General features: G+C 42.2%; 1 pseudogene; it reads left to right on the forward strand.

Annotated features, from left to right (window-relative positions):
- The first annotated feature begins 17,054 nt into the window (after positions 1–17,054).
- LOC126967254 (uncharacterized) lies at positions 17,055–17,769 on the forward strand (annotated as a pseudogene).
- The last annotated feature ends 2,098 nt before the right edge of the window (positions 17,770–19,867 follow it).

The raw sequence follows: 19,867 nt of genomic DNA on the forward strand, positions 1-19,867 counted from the left end.
TCCGAGAAATAGTTTATTCTCATATTGCTAATATTTATTATTAAGAAGAATTTATTTTATTTGAGTTTTTAATATAGTTCAGTTCAGTACATTAGTGGTGCAACTTTTCACAAATGTCGTGAAAATAAAATCTAGGCGAAAAACATGGTTTGAAGTTCTATACACATTTACTTTATTCACGTAATTTACATTTGGTTTTTGATTCTACCTAAAATAAGAAGCATCACATATCAAACTAGCGGCCGTTAGCGACTTCGCCAATCGTGAGCAATTACCATGCTATGGTAACTTAGAACATTCATTTTTTCACTGAAACTAACGCCATTTGTATGCCGTTTAAACGGAGTTTAAAACTTTGACAGTTCTAACAGCGTAGTTTAAAGGCCGCCACGCTCTTGTGATTCCTCTGGTGTTGCAAGAGAATGTGGGCGGCGGTGATCACTTAACACCAGGTGACCCGTACGCTCGTTTGTAATCCTATTCCATAAAAAAAAGCGTGTAGAGTGTAGACAATATTTTATAGTTATTGCAAATGGCGTCTGCTTACGTACAGCAGCTCCTGCTTACACGTCCTTTTCGAATTTTGGAATAATTAAACTTCTTGTTACGTGGATTATCTCACAGAGTACATTTAGTTATACTTGATTAAGTATTATTATAGTTTAAGTAAATTATACAACAAAATAGAAAATATTAAAAACAATGTAATAAGGTATTTAGATACATACACCTACACACGCATTCATGTAATACACATATAGAAAAAGTTACACTTACCAGATGGCGCTAACGGATAAGAAATTTTTGAAATTCCTATCTATGTCAGTATATTATTACTCTTATCTATGGCAATTACTTTGACGTGGTACAATACATTATCATTAAATCATTGTGATGGATTTTAAAAAAATTAACTGTTGAAATAGTGTTCGAATGTATAGGTAATTCCCGATAGCATTTGATAAAGATATTATAGTAGATCCATGCCAGCCTTAAAGACAAAGAGAAATTTTACCTGTGCGAGGCTCCTTTGCAAAGGATGGGTATGTATAGATTATGGGTACCACAACGGCGCTTTTTACTTCCGTGAAGCAGTAATGTAAAAGCATTACTGTGTTTCGGTCTGAAGGGCGCCGTAGCTATAGAAATTACTGGGCAAATGCGACTTGAAATCTTATGTCTCAAGGTATGTTTGACCGCTATTGTAGTGCCGCTCAGAATTTTTGGGTTTTACAACAATTTTGAGCGGCACTGCAGTGCAATGGGCAGGATAAGGCAAATATTATCAGCTGTACGTTGATGTTGTCGACAATGACTTGTATGCTGCGCCCAGTGAGGAAGCTGGAGGTCCACTTGCATAAGCTCTCGGGAAGCCCAAATGATGGAAGTTTTGAGAGGAGCGCCTTGTGCCATACACGATCAAAAGCCTTCGCTATATCCAGGCTAACTGCCAGGCCATGGCGAAAGCCGTATTGTCGGTCGTTGATCAACTGGTGACCCTCTAGGTATACCAAAAGTTGGCGGCTAATTATGCTCTCCATGATTTTGGAGAGCAGGGAGGTTATAGCAATAGGCCTTTAGTTTGCCGGATCCGAACTGTCACCTTTTTTTTTGGATGGACAAGGGCTGACTTCCATGAGTCAGGGACTACGCCTTTGGAATAAGAGTGCTGGAATAAACGCGTTAGCACTGGCGTCAAGTCAGGGACACACGTTCTAAGCACGATTGGAGAAATGCCATCCGGCCCGCTCGACTTCCTGACGTCCAACGAAAACAGAGCTCGCCTAACGGTTTTCTGTCTGAACTGTACTTCAGGCAAAGAGCTCTGACACCGCGGGATGGTCGGCGGTGTTTTTCCGTTGTCGTCATGAGTCGAGTTGGAGGCGAAAAGAGCGCACAGGAGATCGGCTTTCTCTTTTGCCGTATGGGCCAGGGTGTCATTCCTCATGTGCAGCGGCGGCATGGACGGCTGGTTCAAGTTACCGAGAGCAGCTTTCGACAACGACCAGAACTTGCGTGTTCCGGTCGGGTAACTGGAAAGCTGCTCACCGATTTTGACGACGTGCTTTGACTTCGCACGGGCGATTTGCCGCTTAAAAAATCTGGAGGCACGGTTATATTTCCTCTTAAGAACTTTGCAGTTCGGATCCTTTGTGCCCAGCGCCGCAACCCAAGTTCGATACGCCTGTTTTTTGCAGTCAGATGCTCCTTTAACTGACGCATCGAACCAGGGCTGTGATCTGCACCGATCGTTACTACAGAGCTTGGTATAAAAATATCCATGCCCTGCAGTATCACATCGGCTACTGCAACGGCGTAGGCACTAGGATCATCCGAAGGGAAACAAACCTTGCCCCAAGGGTAGGATGCAAAAAAGGAACGCAACCTTTACCAATCTGCTGACTTGTAGTGCCAAACGCGGCGGGTCGCTGGTGGTCTGCGACGTTGGCATCGTATGGGCACTACACTCCTGACCAGGCAATGGTCGGACGTTCCGAGAGGGGCATCGACAAAGACCTGGTAACCATCGGGATGTGTAGTCAGCAGAAGATCTAATAAGGACGGCATGTGGCTATCCACATCCGGGAGCCGCGTTGGCGACTCAACCAATTGGGACATACCATACGCCAATGCAAAATTATGCACAGATCGCTCTGCGTAGTCTGTGGTACGTGATCCAAGCCATACGGCATTGTGCCCGTTGAAATCACCCAAGACTACAATTTCTGCGGAGGGGATCTGTGCAAGCACGTCGTCAATTGCCGTTTGAACGCAGCCCATGAGAAGATCGGTTTCTGCGTTTCCACTATGGGACCTATAGACGCACGCATAGATGCGGACGCAGTCCACTAAATCTACGCGGAGCCAAAGAGTAGACAGGTCCCTACCCTCAAAATTGCTGAGACGGCGACAGCAGATATCCTCCCTAATATACACCCATACCCCGGCATGAGGCATAAAATTGTGCTCAATTTTGTACCCGGGGTACGATAAATATGACGTATCGCTAGGGCGAGATATCTGCGTCTCCGTAAGGAAACACAAGGCCGGCTGCGCCGTCTCAAGGTGGTGGTGGAGGGCGTTTAAGTTGGAGCGAATTCCCCTGATGTTACAAAAGTCCACATTAAGCGTGGAGCGGGGTGCCGTGGTGTTACTGCCTCGTTTGTCTTTGGTCATGCGCGGTACTGTGCCCTCTCCAGAATACGAGGGGCAGCCCGAGCGTGAATGTTCGGGGAGGGATTCTCGGGCTCAACAGGAGCCGGTACCCTCCTGGGGTAATTTATCTTTTGATACCGCTCTCATATTTTTTGTTGGGGTGAAGGGGGGGGGGGGAATGGCCTCCGGTCCTCGACACTAACCTATGCGAAACATAGCGGCACCAGGCCGCTACTTCACGCCGGTATTCTGTGCGAGTGTGGTAAGTAACCCGGACGAGTCTGGCCCGATTGTGCTGACGTCAAAAGACGGTAGCGTGACTCTCCCACTTTCAATAAGCCCGTAGTCGCCTCTTACGACACCCTAGGGCCTGGGACTACCCTATTCTTTTTATGCACCGGGGAAGCACAGACTTGACTATCGTGTTGTAATCATTGAATGTCTCTCCTTATTTAAAGGCGACTGCTGAACTTAATAAATGAATAATAATTTCCACCCTCACAAAGCAAACATCAATATGCATCCAATACGGTCTACAAGAATAGTAAAAACTATAAACATAATTAGCGCCATCTAGCGACGGTACGCTAAGAGCGTAAAAATAACGCAGCACCATCTCTTGGCCTGGGTACACTGATTTTACAAAATAAAAAATATGAGTTGCACATCTAGGTATCTCTAGTACATAGTGTATTATCTATGGCGATCTTTACGTGAATGTATCATGCACAGAGTATAGTAATATAGGTATAGAGTTGCCAGTCATTTCAAGGCGAAAGCAACATCGCGTGGGAAGTTGACGAATCATTCCTCGGTTATACCTACATATACGTATAACATAATACCTTTATTATGGTTGTTTTAATGTAATATTAATTTTACACAGGAATTCCGCCATACATTTAATGGCAGAATTACTGAAATGTAGATATTAGGAACTTAATTTACAATAAAAAAGCATATTATTTCCTTCTTCTTTTATTGTAATACTGTATAGCGAATGTTAGCATTATATCCTCCTCATCGTGCGTCGAAATTGCTCCTCGAAGTATTTTATTGATGGACTGCAACAATTACATATAAATATAGTAAATATCTTGTCAGTCAATTCGGAACTATGCTTTTGCATTTTACGGAAATCAGTTTATTATACTCAACACGCAACGAACACCAAACAACAACAATAATGAATAAGCAAAGCGATGGCAGCAAATAAATTAATAAACAACATGGCGATTGGCGGCTACCTACTGTGTAGGCGGGCGAAGCGGGTCTGTGTATCAATCAGTGCCCTCTATAGACAAGTTGACAAATTAAATTTAATGTGATGGTATTGTATGAATCAAGAAATGTTCTAAGTGCAAACGCCGTGGTGTCATGGCGCCTCTTCACTAGCGGTGAGACCTTAGAAATTAGAATATTAACGCTACAGAAGTAGCGTCGATAACTTTATTACAAAGGCAAGCGATATACAAGTAAGGCTGAGATAGAACAGGACAACGCTGCATCACTATCGCGTAACCCATTTATTTGTTTGGCCACATGTCAACATTTGGGACAAATAAACAAAGATCTGTCATGTCATCGGTTGGCAAAGTAGTATTTTTGTGATTTTATTGTTTTGAAACATATTTGGTGTGTTAAAGGTATTTCTTTACAGTTATAAAACTTAACAACATGGTTGTGTGTATTGTGTATTGCTGACAAAGCCGTAGTTAATATAAAAAATACAAAATTCGCTTCTACGCGTAAGTACGCGTTTTTTTAGAAGGTTTGAAATATTGTGATTTCATGTGACTGCCAAGTTAAGGACGCGTTTGCGATTTTTTTTTATGGAATAGGAGGACAAACGAGCGTACGGGTCACCTGGTGTTAAGTGATCACCGCCGCCCACATTCTCTTGCAACACCAGAGGAATCACAAGAGCGTTGCCGGCCTTTAAGGAAGGTGTACGCGCTTTTTTTGAAAGTACCCATGTCGTATTGTCCCGGAAACACCGCACAAGAAAGCTCATTCCATAGCTTTGTAGTACGAGGGAGAAAGCTCCTTGAAAACCGCACTGTAGAGGACCGCCACACATCCAGATGGTGGGGATGAAATCCTAACTTGTGGCGTGTCGTGCGAAGGTGGAAGGTGGTGGTGATAGATGCGGTAGAAGACACACAATGAAGCGACGTCTCTACGCAACGCCAAGAGATCCAGCCGTTCACAGAGCACTGAGTCCCCGACAATTCGAGCTGCTCTACGTTGCACGCGGTCAAATGGATCGAGCAGTTACTGGGGTGCGCCAGACCAGAGATGACAGCAATACTCCATTTGTGGCCGGACCTGCGCTTTGTAGAGCGCTGGAATGTGGGCCGGCTTGAAGTATTGCCGTGCTCTATTGATGACGCCCAGCTTCTTCGAAGCCAATTTGGCTTTGCCCTCCAGATGGCCACGGAATTGGCAATCGCTCGAGATTTCGAGACCCAGTATTCCGATACTAGGCACGGCTTTAAGAGAAGTGTTCTCGAAGAGCGGTGTCGGTGTTGGAGGTGTCCAACATATCATTGATATGCAGAAGAAACAGCGTAGGAGATAGCACACAGCCTTGGGGCACTCCAGCATTCACGGGCTTCGGGTTCGAGCAATATCCGTCGACAACGACCTGTATGCTACGCCCAGTGAGGAAGCTGGAGTCCACTTGCACAAGCTCTCGGGAAGCCCAAATGATGGAAGTTTTGAGAGGAGCGCCTTGTGCCATACACGATCAAAGGCCTTTGCTATATCGAGGCTAACTGCCAGGCCTTCCCCCTTGCTTTCAATAGCCGCCGCCCATCTATGTGTTAGGAATACCAGAAGATCACCTGCCGACCGTACATGGCGAAAGCCGTTCTGTCGGTCGTTGATCAACTGGTGACCCTCTAGGTATACTAAAAGCTGGCGGCTAATTATGCTGTCCATGATTTTAGAGAGCAGGGAGGTGATAGCAATAGGCCTGTAGTTCGCCGGATCCGATCTGTCTCCTTTTTTTTGGATCGGATGGACAAGGGCTGACTTCCATGAGTCAGGGACTACGCCTTTGGAATAAGAGTGCCGGAATAAACGCGTTAGCACCGGCGTCAACTCAGGGGCACACGTTCTAAGCACGATTGGAGAAATGCCATCCGGCCCGCTCGACTTCCTGACGTCCAACGAAAACAGAGCTCGCCTAACAGTTTTCTGTCTGAATTGTACTTCAGGCATAGAGCTCTGACACCGCGGGATGGTCGGCGGTGTATTTCCGTTGTCGTCAAGAGTCGAGTTGGAGGCGAAAAGAGCGCACAGGAGCTCGGCTTTCTCTTTTGCCGTATGGGCCAGGTTATCATTCCTCATGTGCAACGGCGGCATGGACGGCTGGTTGAAGTTACCAAGAGCAGCTTTCGACAACGACCAGAACTTGCGTGTTCCGGTCGGGTAACTGGAAAGCTGCTCGCCGATTTTGACGACGTGCTTAGACTTCGCACGGGCGATTTGCCGCTTAAAAAAAAAATCCGAACGAATCCGACAAAAATAAGATATTTTTCGGTAGAGTTTGTGATGAAATGAAACTAAATCTAACAAAACTAAAATTGCCACAAATAGATTACTTCTTTATTACAAATACACGTGAACATTTACAAAATATAATAACAAATAATATGAGAAAACTAATCTAAACAATTACTATAATATGCCTAATCTAATTAAAACTACATGCATTAAATACTAAAGTTTGCAGTGTTATGTCCCAAAAAGGTTTGCTACTCAGCATATTAGTTGGGTATCACCCAACACTGATTTTCAGTAGCTACCTTCAATAAGGCAGCCGTCGCGATTACAGCCACAAGTGCTTCTTTACTACAAATACACGTGAACATTTACAAAATATAATAACAAATAATATGAAAAAACTTATCTAAACAATTACTATAATATGCCTAATCTAATTAAAAATACATGCATTAAATACTAAAGTTTGCAGTGTTATGTCCCAAAAAGGTTTGCTACTCAGCATATTAGTTGGGTATCACCCAACACTGATTTTCAGTAGCTACCTTCAATAAGGCAGCCGTCGCGATTACAGCCACAAGTGCTTCCATTATTAAATACATTAATTATGTAATAAATAAATAAATGATAGTACTCAAAACATAGGGTAAAAAAATAATATTATAGTAGATGGCTAGGTCGCAACAGTTATTGTACAAATCCCAAAAATATCCCACTAACTAAGGTATTATAACTCTTAATAGGGGCGTACCAATCGTATTTTCACCAGTTACATAATAAGTAAGGTCACAGTTCTATAATAAACTTAGATAATGCGTCCTTGATGGCTTAGGGCGACATCTATGAACAATATCAAACTGTAATCGATTACAAACCTTAACATACCGGCCGCCATGGACGTAGTCCAGCCAAAACAACAATACTTACATATTATATGCAACTTATCAATACTATGAATCTTAATCTAAATCGTAAATTTAACAGCAAACATCAGTGACTTACAAGTAATACAAATGAAGAAAAATATTCGCAGTGTAAAATTAAATACAGTTAATCTTATATATATAAAATCTACATATCTACTACAAAATAAAAATTTAATCCTTAACAGGCAGTATAATCAATTTAGATACGGGCCGTTTAATAAGATTTCCCTTGTATTTGAGGGTGACTACGCGAGTAAGATAGACCAAAAAGCCACTTAGTTGGAGGTAAATCATCATCCTTTACTAAAACCACACTTCCAATATTTGGTTCTGGAATGGTAGCGTTCCATTTATATCTATGATGCAATTGCGTCAAGTACTCCTGAGACCATCTACGCCAGAAATCTTGAACCATTCTCTGAGCTAACTGCCACCTTTTTAGGCTACTTATAGTTGACATTTCATAGTTAGCATCAGGTACAGACACTAATGGTTCTCCCACCAGAAAATGCGCTGGTGTTAGAGGCTGAGGATCCTCCGGATTGTTGGACAACGGAGTCAAAGGTCGAGAATTAAGACAAGCCTCAATCTGGGACAATACGGTAGATAACTCCTCATATGTGAGTGTCTTGTCACCTACAATACGCTTAAGGTGATACTTAGTAGAATTTACGCCAGCTTCCCACAATCCTCCAAAATTTGGAGCACGAGGAGGGATAAAGTGCCAAGACCTTTCCAAATTGAATAAATTCTTTAGCTCTCGTGCACTGCCAACAAAGGTAGTACCATTATCACTCCAAAGTTCAGCGACGTGACCTCTTCAAGCAACAAAGCGCTTAAAGGCTGCCGAAAAGGTTTCAGAAGTCATGTCACTGACTACTTCCAAGTGAATGGCACGTGTAGCCATACATATAAAAAGGCAAATGTACCCCTTCATTGAGCGATGTCCACGGCCTTTGGTGGTATGAATACTGATTGGACCGGCATAGTCCACTCCACTTGTAAGAAAAGGTCGATGTGCTGTTACTCTGGACACGGGTAGCTGTCCCATCATCTGTTGGTTAACCTGGGCTGAATGGCGAATACAGATCACACATTTTTTAACAAATTGTCTTACAACACTTTTAGCTCCAATAACCCAGTACTTGCTTCTCAAATAGTTAAGGACAAGTTGTGGACCACCATGAAGAGTCTTTTCGTGAGCGTCGTGTATAAGAAGGTAAGTAAAATGTGATTTGTGTGGAATGATTATAGGGTGCTTCATATCATCGGACAAAGAAGCATTATGCAACCGTCCCCCTACTCTAAGAATACCATCCCGTCCCAGAAATGGATTCAACGAGGTAAGTTTACTTGTTTTATTTAATTTTTCATTATTCTTTATATTTCCCATATCTTCTTCAAAATTTTCTTTTTGACAAATCTTAATACAAATCATAAGTGTTTCTTGTAATTCTTTAGCAGTTAAAATGTTACTAATGTACCTTTCATTTTCAGGTTTGTTCCAGTACAACACTCGACGGCAGAAGGATAACACTCTGGTAAGTTTTCTTAGAGATGAAAATCTCGAAAATATATTTTCGTCTTTATCACTAGTTACAGTGTGACTACTAATCTTATGTTTGCGTTCTTCCAAAGATGTGTCTCTCTCTTCTCCCTTGCTACAATCTATGTGCCTACTGTACAACCACTCAGGGCCCAGTTTCCAGAGGTCATTGTGTCTTTTGCAGATAATCCCCTGGAAGCGCAATCAGCGGGATTTTTTTTTGATATAACATGGGACCACTGATTTCCATCCAACAAGGTATGTATTTCGGAAACTCTATTGGCAATGAAGGTCTTCCATCGACTTGGATGGCTTCTGAGCCAAGCCAAGACGTTAGAAGAATCCGTCCAAGCGTGAGTTTGATGTTTAGGAACATCAAGAATGAGACCAACTTCATCTAAAAGTCTTGCTAGCAAAACAGCTCCACACAGCACAAGACGTGGAATTGAGACCTGCTTTATGGGTGCTACCCGAGTTTTTGAAGTTATCAAACTCACATGCACGTTGCCACTATTATCAATTATAACAGCTGCATAGGCTGCGTTTGATGCATCACAGAACCCATGTAGTTCTCGACATTGATCAGTTAAATTCCATCGTATCCATCGAGAAATGCGAACGGTTGTAAGAGATTTCAAATCATTCCTGAACTCCAACCAGCTTTTAAGCAATGACTTAGGAAGCTCGCTATCCCAATCAACGCCAGATAACCATAGCTGTTGGATAAATATTATAGCCTAGGATAGCCTTGGTCACAACTGGCGCTATCCAACCCAATGGATCGAATAGACGAGCAATGTCGGAAATAACCTTTCGTTTGGTTATTGGTGATTCCACCGAAGAAAGCTTGACAGTGAACTGAAACTTGTCCTCTTCTCTATTCCAAGTGAGTCCTAGTATTTTCATTACTTCATCAATTTTAATTTCCATGGCTTGATTAGACTCGCTGTTTTCCGCCTTAATCTCTTTAAGCAACTCCTGACTATTGCTAGAAAACTTTTGTAATGGAAATCCACCACGATTCAGTAATTCCGTCATCTCTTCATATATTTGAATGCCTTCGGCTACCGTATGACATCCGGACATTAAATCATCGATATAGAACTCCTTTAGTATTATATTTGAAGCCAACGGAAACTCTTTACCATCCTTACGGACTAGTTCTTGAAGAGTTCGCACAGCCAAATATGGTGCTGATGATGTACCAAAAGTGACTCTTAATAAACGAAAATGTCTTATTACATCGTTTGGGTCATCACGCCATAATATACGTTGATAATCTGCGTCGCTCTCCGCCACCTTCACGTGTCGATACAATTTGACAATATCTGCGACAAGTGAAATCGGGTAATAACGCCATCGCATGAGTAAATGTCTTAACTCAGGCTGAAGTGTGGGACCAACCATTAAGTCATCATTTAATGATACCCCGTTGAATCCCTTGCATGAAGCGTCAAAAACCACACGGACTTTAGATGTAAGATTGTCTTGACGTATCACCGCATGATGTGGTAGATAAACAGCGTCTGGTTTATCAACATCCTCTGCTAAAACTTTCCATATGACCAAGATCAAGATATTCGTTAATTACCTTAGAGTACTCAATTTTAAGACCAGGATTTTTAATTAAGCGTTTTTCTAACATAAGAAATCGCTTAACAGCTATATCTCTTGAGTTACCAAATTTACATTGCGGATTATCCGACTTAAAAGGAAGTTTGACAGTAAATCTACCAGTTTCATCCCTAGAAGTACTTTCCTTGAATAACTTTTCACAATTTTCTTCCTCTTGAGTGAAATACTTCTTAGGTTTACTTGATTCAGATTCCAACTCCCAGATTTTTTTTAATAATTCGTTCTCATTACAGTGTGTCAAATGCATGCTAACTACATTGTCACACGTCCCGTTCCTAATAACAGTTTCTCCATTGTGCATTTTGCCAGAGAGGATCCAACCAAGTGCTGTTTGCTGCGCAATTACAGATCCTGGCGGACCCCTGACTAAACCTTTCAACAATATTTGGCTATACACGTCTGCACCTAAAAGAAGATCAATCTTGCTAGGTGTGTGGAACGAGGGATCCGCCAACTGTATGGACAAAAGAGTTGGTATCATTTGAACATCAACTTTCTTACTAGGTAAGAATGTTGTGAGTTTTTTCAAAACATGAGCCTTGATTGTAATGACAAAGCTCGGATCTAGACGTGACTGTATTTTCAAAACTACAGAGGACTTTGATAACAAAGTTAAACTCTGGTCGCCGCCTAAACCTGACATAAAATTTGTCACAGAATGCTTTTTGAGACCAAGCAGTTGAACTGCAGCCTCTGTAATGAAAGAGGCTTGAGACCCTTGATCAATCAAGGACCTCAACACAAGCGGTGTAGCATTAGCTTGTGAAACTGCTTTCTCTAAAGCAGTCGCTAACAAAACTTGATGGTTTGTGTTTGAAAAACAAGATAAAATAGGACGATCAGTACCCTCACCTTGAGCCTGGGAAGAATTAATAACGTTACCTACTACCGAAGTATTTCCTTCACCAGGTTGATCAGCTTGCGTTAAGCTTGCTGATTTGGGAGATTTGGTATGAAGTAAAGTGTGGTGCTTTTTCTTACAAATACGACACCTTGTAGATTGATTGCATTGGTATACTGAATGATTAGGTGTCAAACAATTAAAACATAAATGCTGGGTTTGGACAAAATTACGCCGTGAGTCAACCGTTTCCTTAGAAAATTTCTTACAATTAAATGATTTTCAGAGCAAAACAAACAATTAAAACTAGTAGTGGCGACATGAGTACACGTAGGTTTCTCTTGCTTAATTAATTTAGGGTCTAAAAACTCCAAGGACCTAAAACGATTTTGTAAAAATTCCTCAAATGATGCCATAGTTGGTAAATCAGAAATCTCGGTTGCTTTTTGTTCCCATTGTTTACGTGATTCCGAGTCTAACTTTTGACTTATCGGAAATATAATTTTTACATCCCATGACTTTACATCGATAACTAAATTTTTTAACGCACTCAAACATTCTTTAGTAGTATCTAACAAATTTCTGATTGCACCCGATGACTCAGACGACAGAGCTTTTTGATTTGTTAACCTTTTAAGAATACAGTTAGCTTGAAATTTTTTATTATTATACCGGCTTTCTAACTGCTCCCAACAAATTAAATAATTATCCGCAGTACATGAAATGTGTCTCACCAACTGCTCCGCCTCTCCCGTTAGACAACCCTTAAGATAGTGCAATTTTTGTACATCATCAATCGTAGTCTCATTATGAATCAACGATAGGAACAAATCTCTAAAACTTGGCCACTCCGAATATTTACCACTAAATTTAGGTATCTCAATCTTAGGTAATTTAACATTGCTCTGATTCGTTTTATTCTCAACGGATACAACATTTGACTTTTTTAATATTAATAATTTATCTTTCAATAATGACTTATAATCTAGATACATTTCCTCACAGTTATCGAACACTTCATTTAAAACATAATCATTTTGTATCAACACATCCTTTTTCATTTCATAAACAATTTTTTGATGATTTGAGAAGAAAGGAGACCACAATTTCTCTAAAGCTTCTAAGCGCGTTTCAAGATAACCTATGCTTATTCTTTCCTTTGGAGATTTTTTAAAGTTACATAAATTTCTTTCAATTTTACTTAAAATATCATCCTGAAGTTTAATATAATTATCACCCATGACTAAAAGTTAAAACAACTAATCTAGTTTAAATCGAAAACAATATAAAAATTAAAACAAAAAACTCAAAAATGTTAAAATATTTTTCTAAGTTAAAGACAAAATCGTTGAAATTTTTCTAAGTTTTTTAACACTATTCTTTTCACTTTAAAATCGGGCATAGGTTCCCCGTCGGATCACTTTTTAACAAATTATTCTAAGTCCTAAACACTTTGAATTTAACAAGTCAATAATAACTTCTATCTTGAATTTTCTAAGTTAAATCTTCCTAGTAATTAAAGTTCAAACTTGTACTCACGATTAATCTTCGGTAGTTGTCCCACACATACACACACTTAACTTCTGACGTAAGATGACATCTGACAAGTGACGTTACTTGTCTTTGGACGGCATGTGGGTTGCTGTGACAGGTGTTGCAGGGGGTGCTCCCCTCTGCAATTCCTGCTCCTCTCCAAACAGGTGTCTCAGGGGGTGCTCCCCTCCGCAATTCCTCCGCCTGACGCCTCTCCAGACAAGTGACTAAGGGGATGCTCCCCTCAGTTTTTAAAAATTCAGGCCCATATAGGTACTCCCTCGGTACATCGAAGAGTACCGATCACCACAAACAGGCGCTGAACGAACTTGACACAATCAACCGCAAGGCACCAGTTCCGGCACTCAAGAAGGACCATGAACACCCAAAAATATCCCACTAATAAGGTATTAATACACTTAATAGAGGCGTACCAATCGTATATTCACCATTTTTTTTTTTTTTTTTGAGAGGAGGAAATACTGTTACGTATTTACGCCCCGGAACGGGGCGTAATATGTCGGACTCGAGTGTCCGCGTAAGCGGACACCCCATACCGACTAAAACCTCCTCTGTGCTGTTAGCAGCTCTGACTTTCACAGCGAAGTAGGACGTGGGCCGTGGAGGCCGCAAAGACTACGCAACAACAGTCGCGGGGCGTCTCCTAAGGAGACTCGAACCTCAGACCGGCTGTGTGCTTGTGGGAGTATATTCACCAGTTACATAATAAGTAAGGTGACAGTTCTACAATAAACTTAGATAATGCGTCCTTGATGGCTTAGGGCGACATCTATGAACAATATCAAACTGTAATCGATTACAAACCTTACCAGTTATAAATTAGATATATATTGATTATATAATATATAAAATTCTGTGTGTCCCGGTGTTTCTTACCCAATTCCTCCGAAACGGCTGCACCAATTTGTATGAAATTTTGTGTGCATACCGGTTTTTTTATAATATTTTTTTTTATATTTGATATGCCAAAATAAAGTTTGCGAGATCAGTTAATAGATATATAAATATACAAATAAATAAATAATTAACAGAATTTTATATTTAAAAAAAAAGTATAATATATATATATATATATTTATACATACATTTACACATTAAATAAATTCATTGAAACTATGAAAGAGATTTGCGGCGTGATTTTTTTTTATCTACATATTAAGATTTATTTTGAGAGAGGCCCGACTGAAGTGTAAACAAATTCATTTTATATTTATTTCTAAACGTATAAACACTATGTACTCGTATATTACGAAGGGGAGGAGTAAGTCATTCCATATTTTAGCATAATTATAACCAGAGCCTGTTTAAAGTTTGCCCTGTACTTTCCCCGGGGCATATAAAGAATAGGTGAGTCCCAGGCCCATGGGTGTCGTAAGAGGCGACTAAGGGCTTTTTAGAAGTGGGAGAGTCACGCAGCCGTCTTTTGAGGTCAGCAAAATCGGGCCAGACTCGTCCGGGTTAATTACCACACTCGCACAGAATACCGGCGTGAAGTAGCGGCCTAGTGCCGCTCTGTTTCGCATAGGTTAGTGTCGAGGACCGGAGGCCATCCCCCCCCCCTTCCCCAACAAAGATTATGAAAGCGGTCCCTAAAGAGATAGTACCCCAGGAGGGTACCGGCTCTACCAGAGTCGGAGAATCCCTCCCCGAGCACTCTAGCTCGGGCTGCCCTTCGTATTCTGGGGAGAGCACAGTACCGCGCACAAACGATGCAGTAACACCACGGCACCCCGCTCCACACTCAACGTGGACTTTTGCAATATCAGGGGAATTCACTCCAACTTAAACGCCGTCCACCACCACCTTGAGACGGCGAAGCCGGCCTTGTGTTTCCTTACGGAGACGCAAATATCTCGATCTAGCGATACGTCATATTTAACGTACCCCGGGTACAAAATTGAGCACAATTTTTTGCCTCATGCCGGGGTATGTGCGTACGTTAGGGAGGATATCTGCTGTCGCCGTCTCGGCAATTTTGAGGGTAGGGTCCTGTCCACTCTCTGGCTCCGCGTAGATTTAGAGGACCGCGTCCGCATCTATGCGTGTGTCTACAGGTCCCATAGTGGTAACGCAGAAACCGATCATCTCATGGGCTGCGTTCAAGCGGCAATTGACGACGTGCTTGCACAGATCCCCTCCGCTGAAATCGTAGTCTTGGGTGATTTCAACGGGCACAATGCCGAATGGCTTGGATCACGTACCACAGACTACGTAGGGCGATCTGTGCATAATTTTGCATTGGCGTACGATCTGTCCCAATTGGTTGAGTCGCCAACGCGGCTCCCGGATGTGGATAGCCACATGCCGTCCTTATTAGATCTTCTGCTGACTACACATCCCGATGGTTACTAGGTCATTGTCGACGCCCCTCTCGGAACGTCCGACCATTGCCCGGTCAGGAGTGCCTATACGACGCCCACGTCGCAGACCACCAGCGACCCGCCGCGTTTGGCACTACAAGTCAGCAGATTGGGATAGGATGCGTTCCTTTTTTGCATCCTACCCTTGGGGCAGGGTTTGTTTCCCTTTGGATGATCCTAGCGCCGTTGCAGTAGCCGATGTGATACTACAGGGCATGGATATTTTTATACCCAGCTCTGTAGTACCGATCGGTGGCAGACCACAGCCCTGGTTCGATGCGTCAGTTTAAGCAGCATCTGACTGCAAAAAACAGGCGTATCGAACTTGGGTTGCGGCGCTGGGCACAAAGGATCCGAACTGCATAGTTCTTAAGAGGAAATACAACCGTGCTTCCAGATTTTTTAAGCGGCAAATCGCCCGTGCAAAGTCAAAACACGTCGTCAAAATCGGCGAGCAGCTTTCCAGTTACACGACCGGAACACGCAAGTTCTGGTCGTTGTCGAAAGCTGCTTTTGGTAACTTCAGCCAGCCGTCCATGCCGCCGTTGCACATGAGGAATGACACCCTGGCCCATACGGCAAAAGAGAAAGCCGATCTCCTGTGCGCTCTTTTCGCCTCCAACTCGACTCTTGACGACAACGGAAAAACACCGCCGACCATCCCGCGGTGTCAGAGCTCTATGCCTGAAGTACAGTTCAGACAGAAAACTGTTAGGCGAGCTCTGTTTTCGTTGGACGTCAGGAAATCGAGCGGGCCGGATGGCATTTCTCCAATCGTGCTTAGAACGTGTGCCCCTGAGTTGACGCCGCTGCTAACGGCTAACTTTATTTCGGCACTCTTATTCCAAAGGCGTAGTCCCTGACTCATGGAAGTCAACCCTTGTCCATCCGATCCAAAAAAAAGGAGACAGTTCGGATCAGGCAAACTACAGGCCTATTGCTATTACCTCCCTGCTCTCCAAAATCATGGAGAGCATAATTAGCCGTCAGCTCTTGGTATACCTAGAGGGTCACCAGTTGATCAACGACCGACAATACGGGTTTCGCCATGGTCGGTCGGCAGGTGATTTTCTGGTATACCTAACACATAGATGGGCTGCGGCTATTGAAAGCAAGGGGGAAGGCCTGGCAGTTAGCCTGGATATAGCGAAGGCCTTTGAGGGCTTCCCGAGAGCTTGTGCAAGTGGACCTCCAGCTTCCTCACTGGGCGCAGCATACAGGTCGTTGTCGACGGACATTTCTCGAACCCGAAGCCCGTGAATGCTGGAGTGCTCCAAGGCTGTGTGCTATCTCCTACGCTGTTTCTTCTGCATACCAATAATATGTTGGACACCTCCAACATTCATTGTTATGCAGATGACAGCACTGGTGATGCCGTATACACGGGCCATGCACGTCTCTCTCGGGAAATCTTTGACCAGTGCCGGGAGAAACTTGTGTCTTCTATCGAGTCCTCTCTTGAGAAGGTCGCGGAATGGGGTAAATTGAACCTTGTCCAATTTAACCCCCAGAAGACTCAAGTTTGCGCGTTTACCATTAAAAAAAACCCCATTTGTCGCATCACCGCTCTTCGACAACACTTCCCTAAAAGCCTCACCTAGTATCGGAATACTGGGTCACGAAATCTCGAGCGATTGCCAATTCCGTGGCCACCTGGAGGGCAAAGCCAAATTGGCTTCAAAGAAACTGGGCGTCATTAATAGAGCACGGCAATATTTCAAGCCGGCCCACATTCTAGCGCTGTACAAAGCGCAGGTCCGGCCACACATGGAGTATTGCTGTCATCTCTGGTCTGGCGCATCCCAGTATCAGCTCGAGCCATTTGACCGCGTGCAACGCAGAGCAGCTCGAATTGTCGGGGACCCAGTACTCTGTGAACGGCTGGATCACTTGGCGTTGCGTAGAGACGTAGCTTCATTGTGTGTCTTCTACCGCATTTATCACGGGGAGTGTTCCGAAGAGCTGTTTTACCTAATTCCTGCCGCCGAATTTCACCTTCGCACGACACGCCATAAGTTAGGATATCATCCTCACCATCTGGATGTGTGGCGGTCCTCCACAGTGCGGTTTACAAGGAGCTTTCTTCCACGTACTACAAAGCTGTGGAATGAACTTCCTTGTGCGGTGTTTCCGGGACGACACGACATGGGTACCTTCAGAAAAAGCGCGTACACCTTCCTTAAAGGCCGGCAACGCTCCTGTGATTCCTCTGGTGTTGCAAGAGAGTATGGGCGGCGGTGATCACTTTACAACAGGTGACCCGTACGCCCGTTTGTCCTCCTATTCCATAAAAAAAAAAAATTCTCCTCCTCCTCGAATGCCGCTGACCGGTGTGGTGGAACACAGAGCAGGTAAGGAGAAGCTCTAGTGTGATACTTGCAAGTGTCGGCAGACCATCGTAACTTGGTATAAAGATATTGTGGAATTTTGTATTTTATAACCCCAAAAAGAAGAGTGGCGAAATGCAATTGTCTCCGATATTCCATTTTAAGCATTTTAGCATTATTTAGATATGGTGAGACATGTTCACGAGGAGGGATTTTAAAACAATATCTAGCGCAGGCATTTTGTACCCGCTGAATAAGATTTATAGTTCTTGCTAAGAGCCTGTGACTTATAACTGCATCGGCATAATTAAATTTAGATAGAACTAGACTCTCACAAAGCTTGATACGTGTCCCAACATTCAAGTAATTCCGAATATTATATAAAATTTTAAGTCGATAGAAACAGTTTCGAACGGTAGTGAGCGTATGCTTCTCAAATCTTAACTGTTCGTCCATTTATAAACCCAAGTTACGTGCTTCACTAACACTTTCGATACTTTTCCCATTTATTTGAAGTAATGGATGCTGTTGGCCAATAATATCGATCTGATTTTTAGTTCCTAATATCATGAACTTCGTTTTATCGGGATTTAATAACAGAGTATGTGACTCTGACCACTCTGAAATACGTTGTCTTCATTTAGTTTTGTAACAGTGCTACCAACATCGTCAGGCTTACATTTAATATATAATTGTATATCGTCAGAATATAAGTGGAACTTACAATGCCTAATACTTTCTACAATGTCTGCGCAGTAAAGTGCAAAAATTATAGGGCCTAGGATGGAACCTTGTGGAACACCTCGATTGACAGGAGTAAATTTAGAAAAACATTTCTTGCCATCAATTGATGTAAGCTCCACAGTCTGCTTACGATATTCTAAGTAACTTAGAAACCATTTAAGGGTGTCCAAGCTAAAGCCATAAAATTTTAACTTAGATATTAATAAAGATCTATTTATAGTTTCAAAGGCACGCGAGAAGTCTAGTAAGAGCAAGATTGTACCCGCTCCCTTATCTTGGGCATCTAATATATTATCCAATACTTCCATTAAAGCAGTTGTTGTGCTATATCGTTTCCGAAAACCCGATTGCAATTTTGGTAGTATGTTATTTATCTCTAAATATTCTGTGAGTTGAGCATAAACAATTTTTTCTAATACTTTCGATAGGCACGGTAATATACTGATTGGTCGTAACTCTTTCATTAAATTAATATTTTCTTTTTTTGGTAGGGGCTTCACCAAAGCTGTTTGCCAACTTGTAGGGAATACACCAGATAATATGGATGTATTCATTATGCTAGCGATGACGGGTAAAGCGTGGGGTAACAATAATTGGAGCATATCAAGTGAAATACCATCAAGACCAACAGCGTTAGAATGTAACGAACGTATTATTTTTAAATCAGATATTTCGTTCGTAGGCTTTAAAGAAAATACACTACGGTTATACATATTATTCTCATAATAATAAAGAGTCGAAAGCGGTACATATTGGCTTCCAGGTACATTCACAAAATGTGAATTTATTAAATCAGGATCCCTAAGATGCTCAGGAAGTCTTAACATCACATGTCAAACATTCCCTTTCTGTTAATCAGCATGGATTTGTATCAGGTCGTTCCACTACAACAAATTTAGCATGTTTTTTATCAGATCTCTGCGCTACAGTTGATCGGGGTGGTGAAGTAGGTGCAATCTACACAGACTTTGCTAGTGCGTTTGACAAAGTTGATCATAACATTCTCATCAAAAAACTATACCACTTATATACACTATTACTGGTTCCCTCCTCAGTTGGTTTCAGTCTTACCTAGCAAAAAGACTTCAGATTGTGTCAGTGAATGGTTACAATTCGCAGCCTTACTTTGCAATGTATTGTCTGGCGTTCCTCAAGGCTCTCACCTCGGTCCCATATTATTTTTAATAATTTTTATCAACGATATTGCCTCTGAAATAAATTATTCAAAATTTTTGTTATTTGCCGACGATTTGAAAATTTATAAGTCA

Source organism: Leptidea sinapis, chromosome 12, assembly GCF_905404315.1.
Source record: "Leptidea sinapis chromosome 12, ilLepSina1.1, whole genome shotgun sequence".
In the NCBI taxonomy this organism is placed as follows: domain Eukaryota; kingdom Metazoa; phylum Arthropoda; class Insecta; order Lepidoptera; family Pieridae; genus Leptidea; species Leptidea sinapis.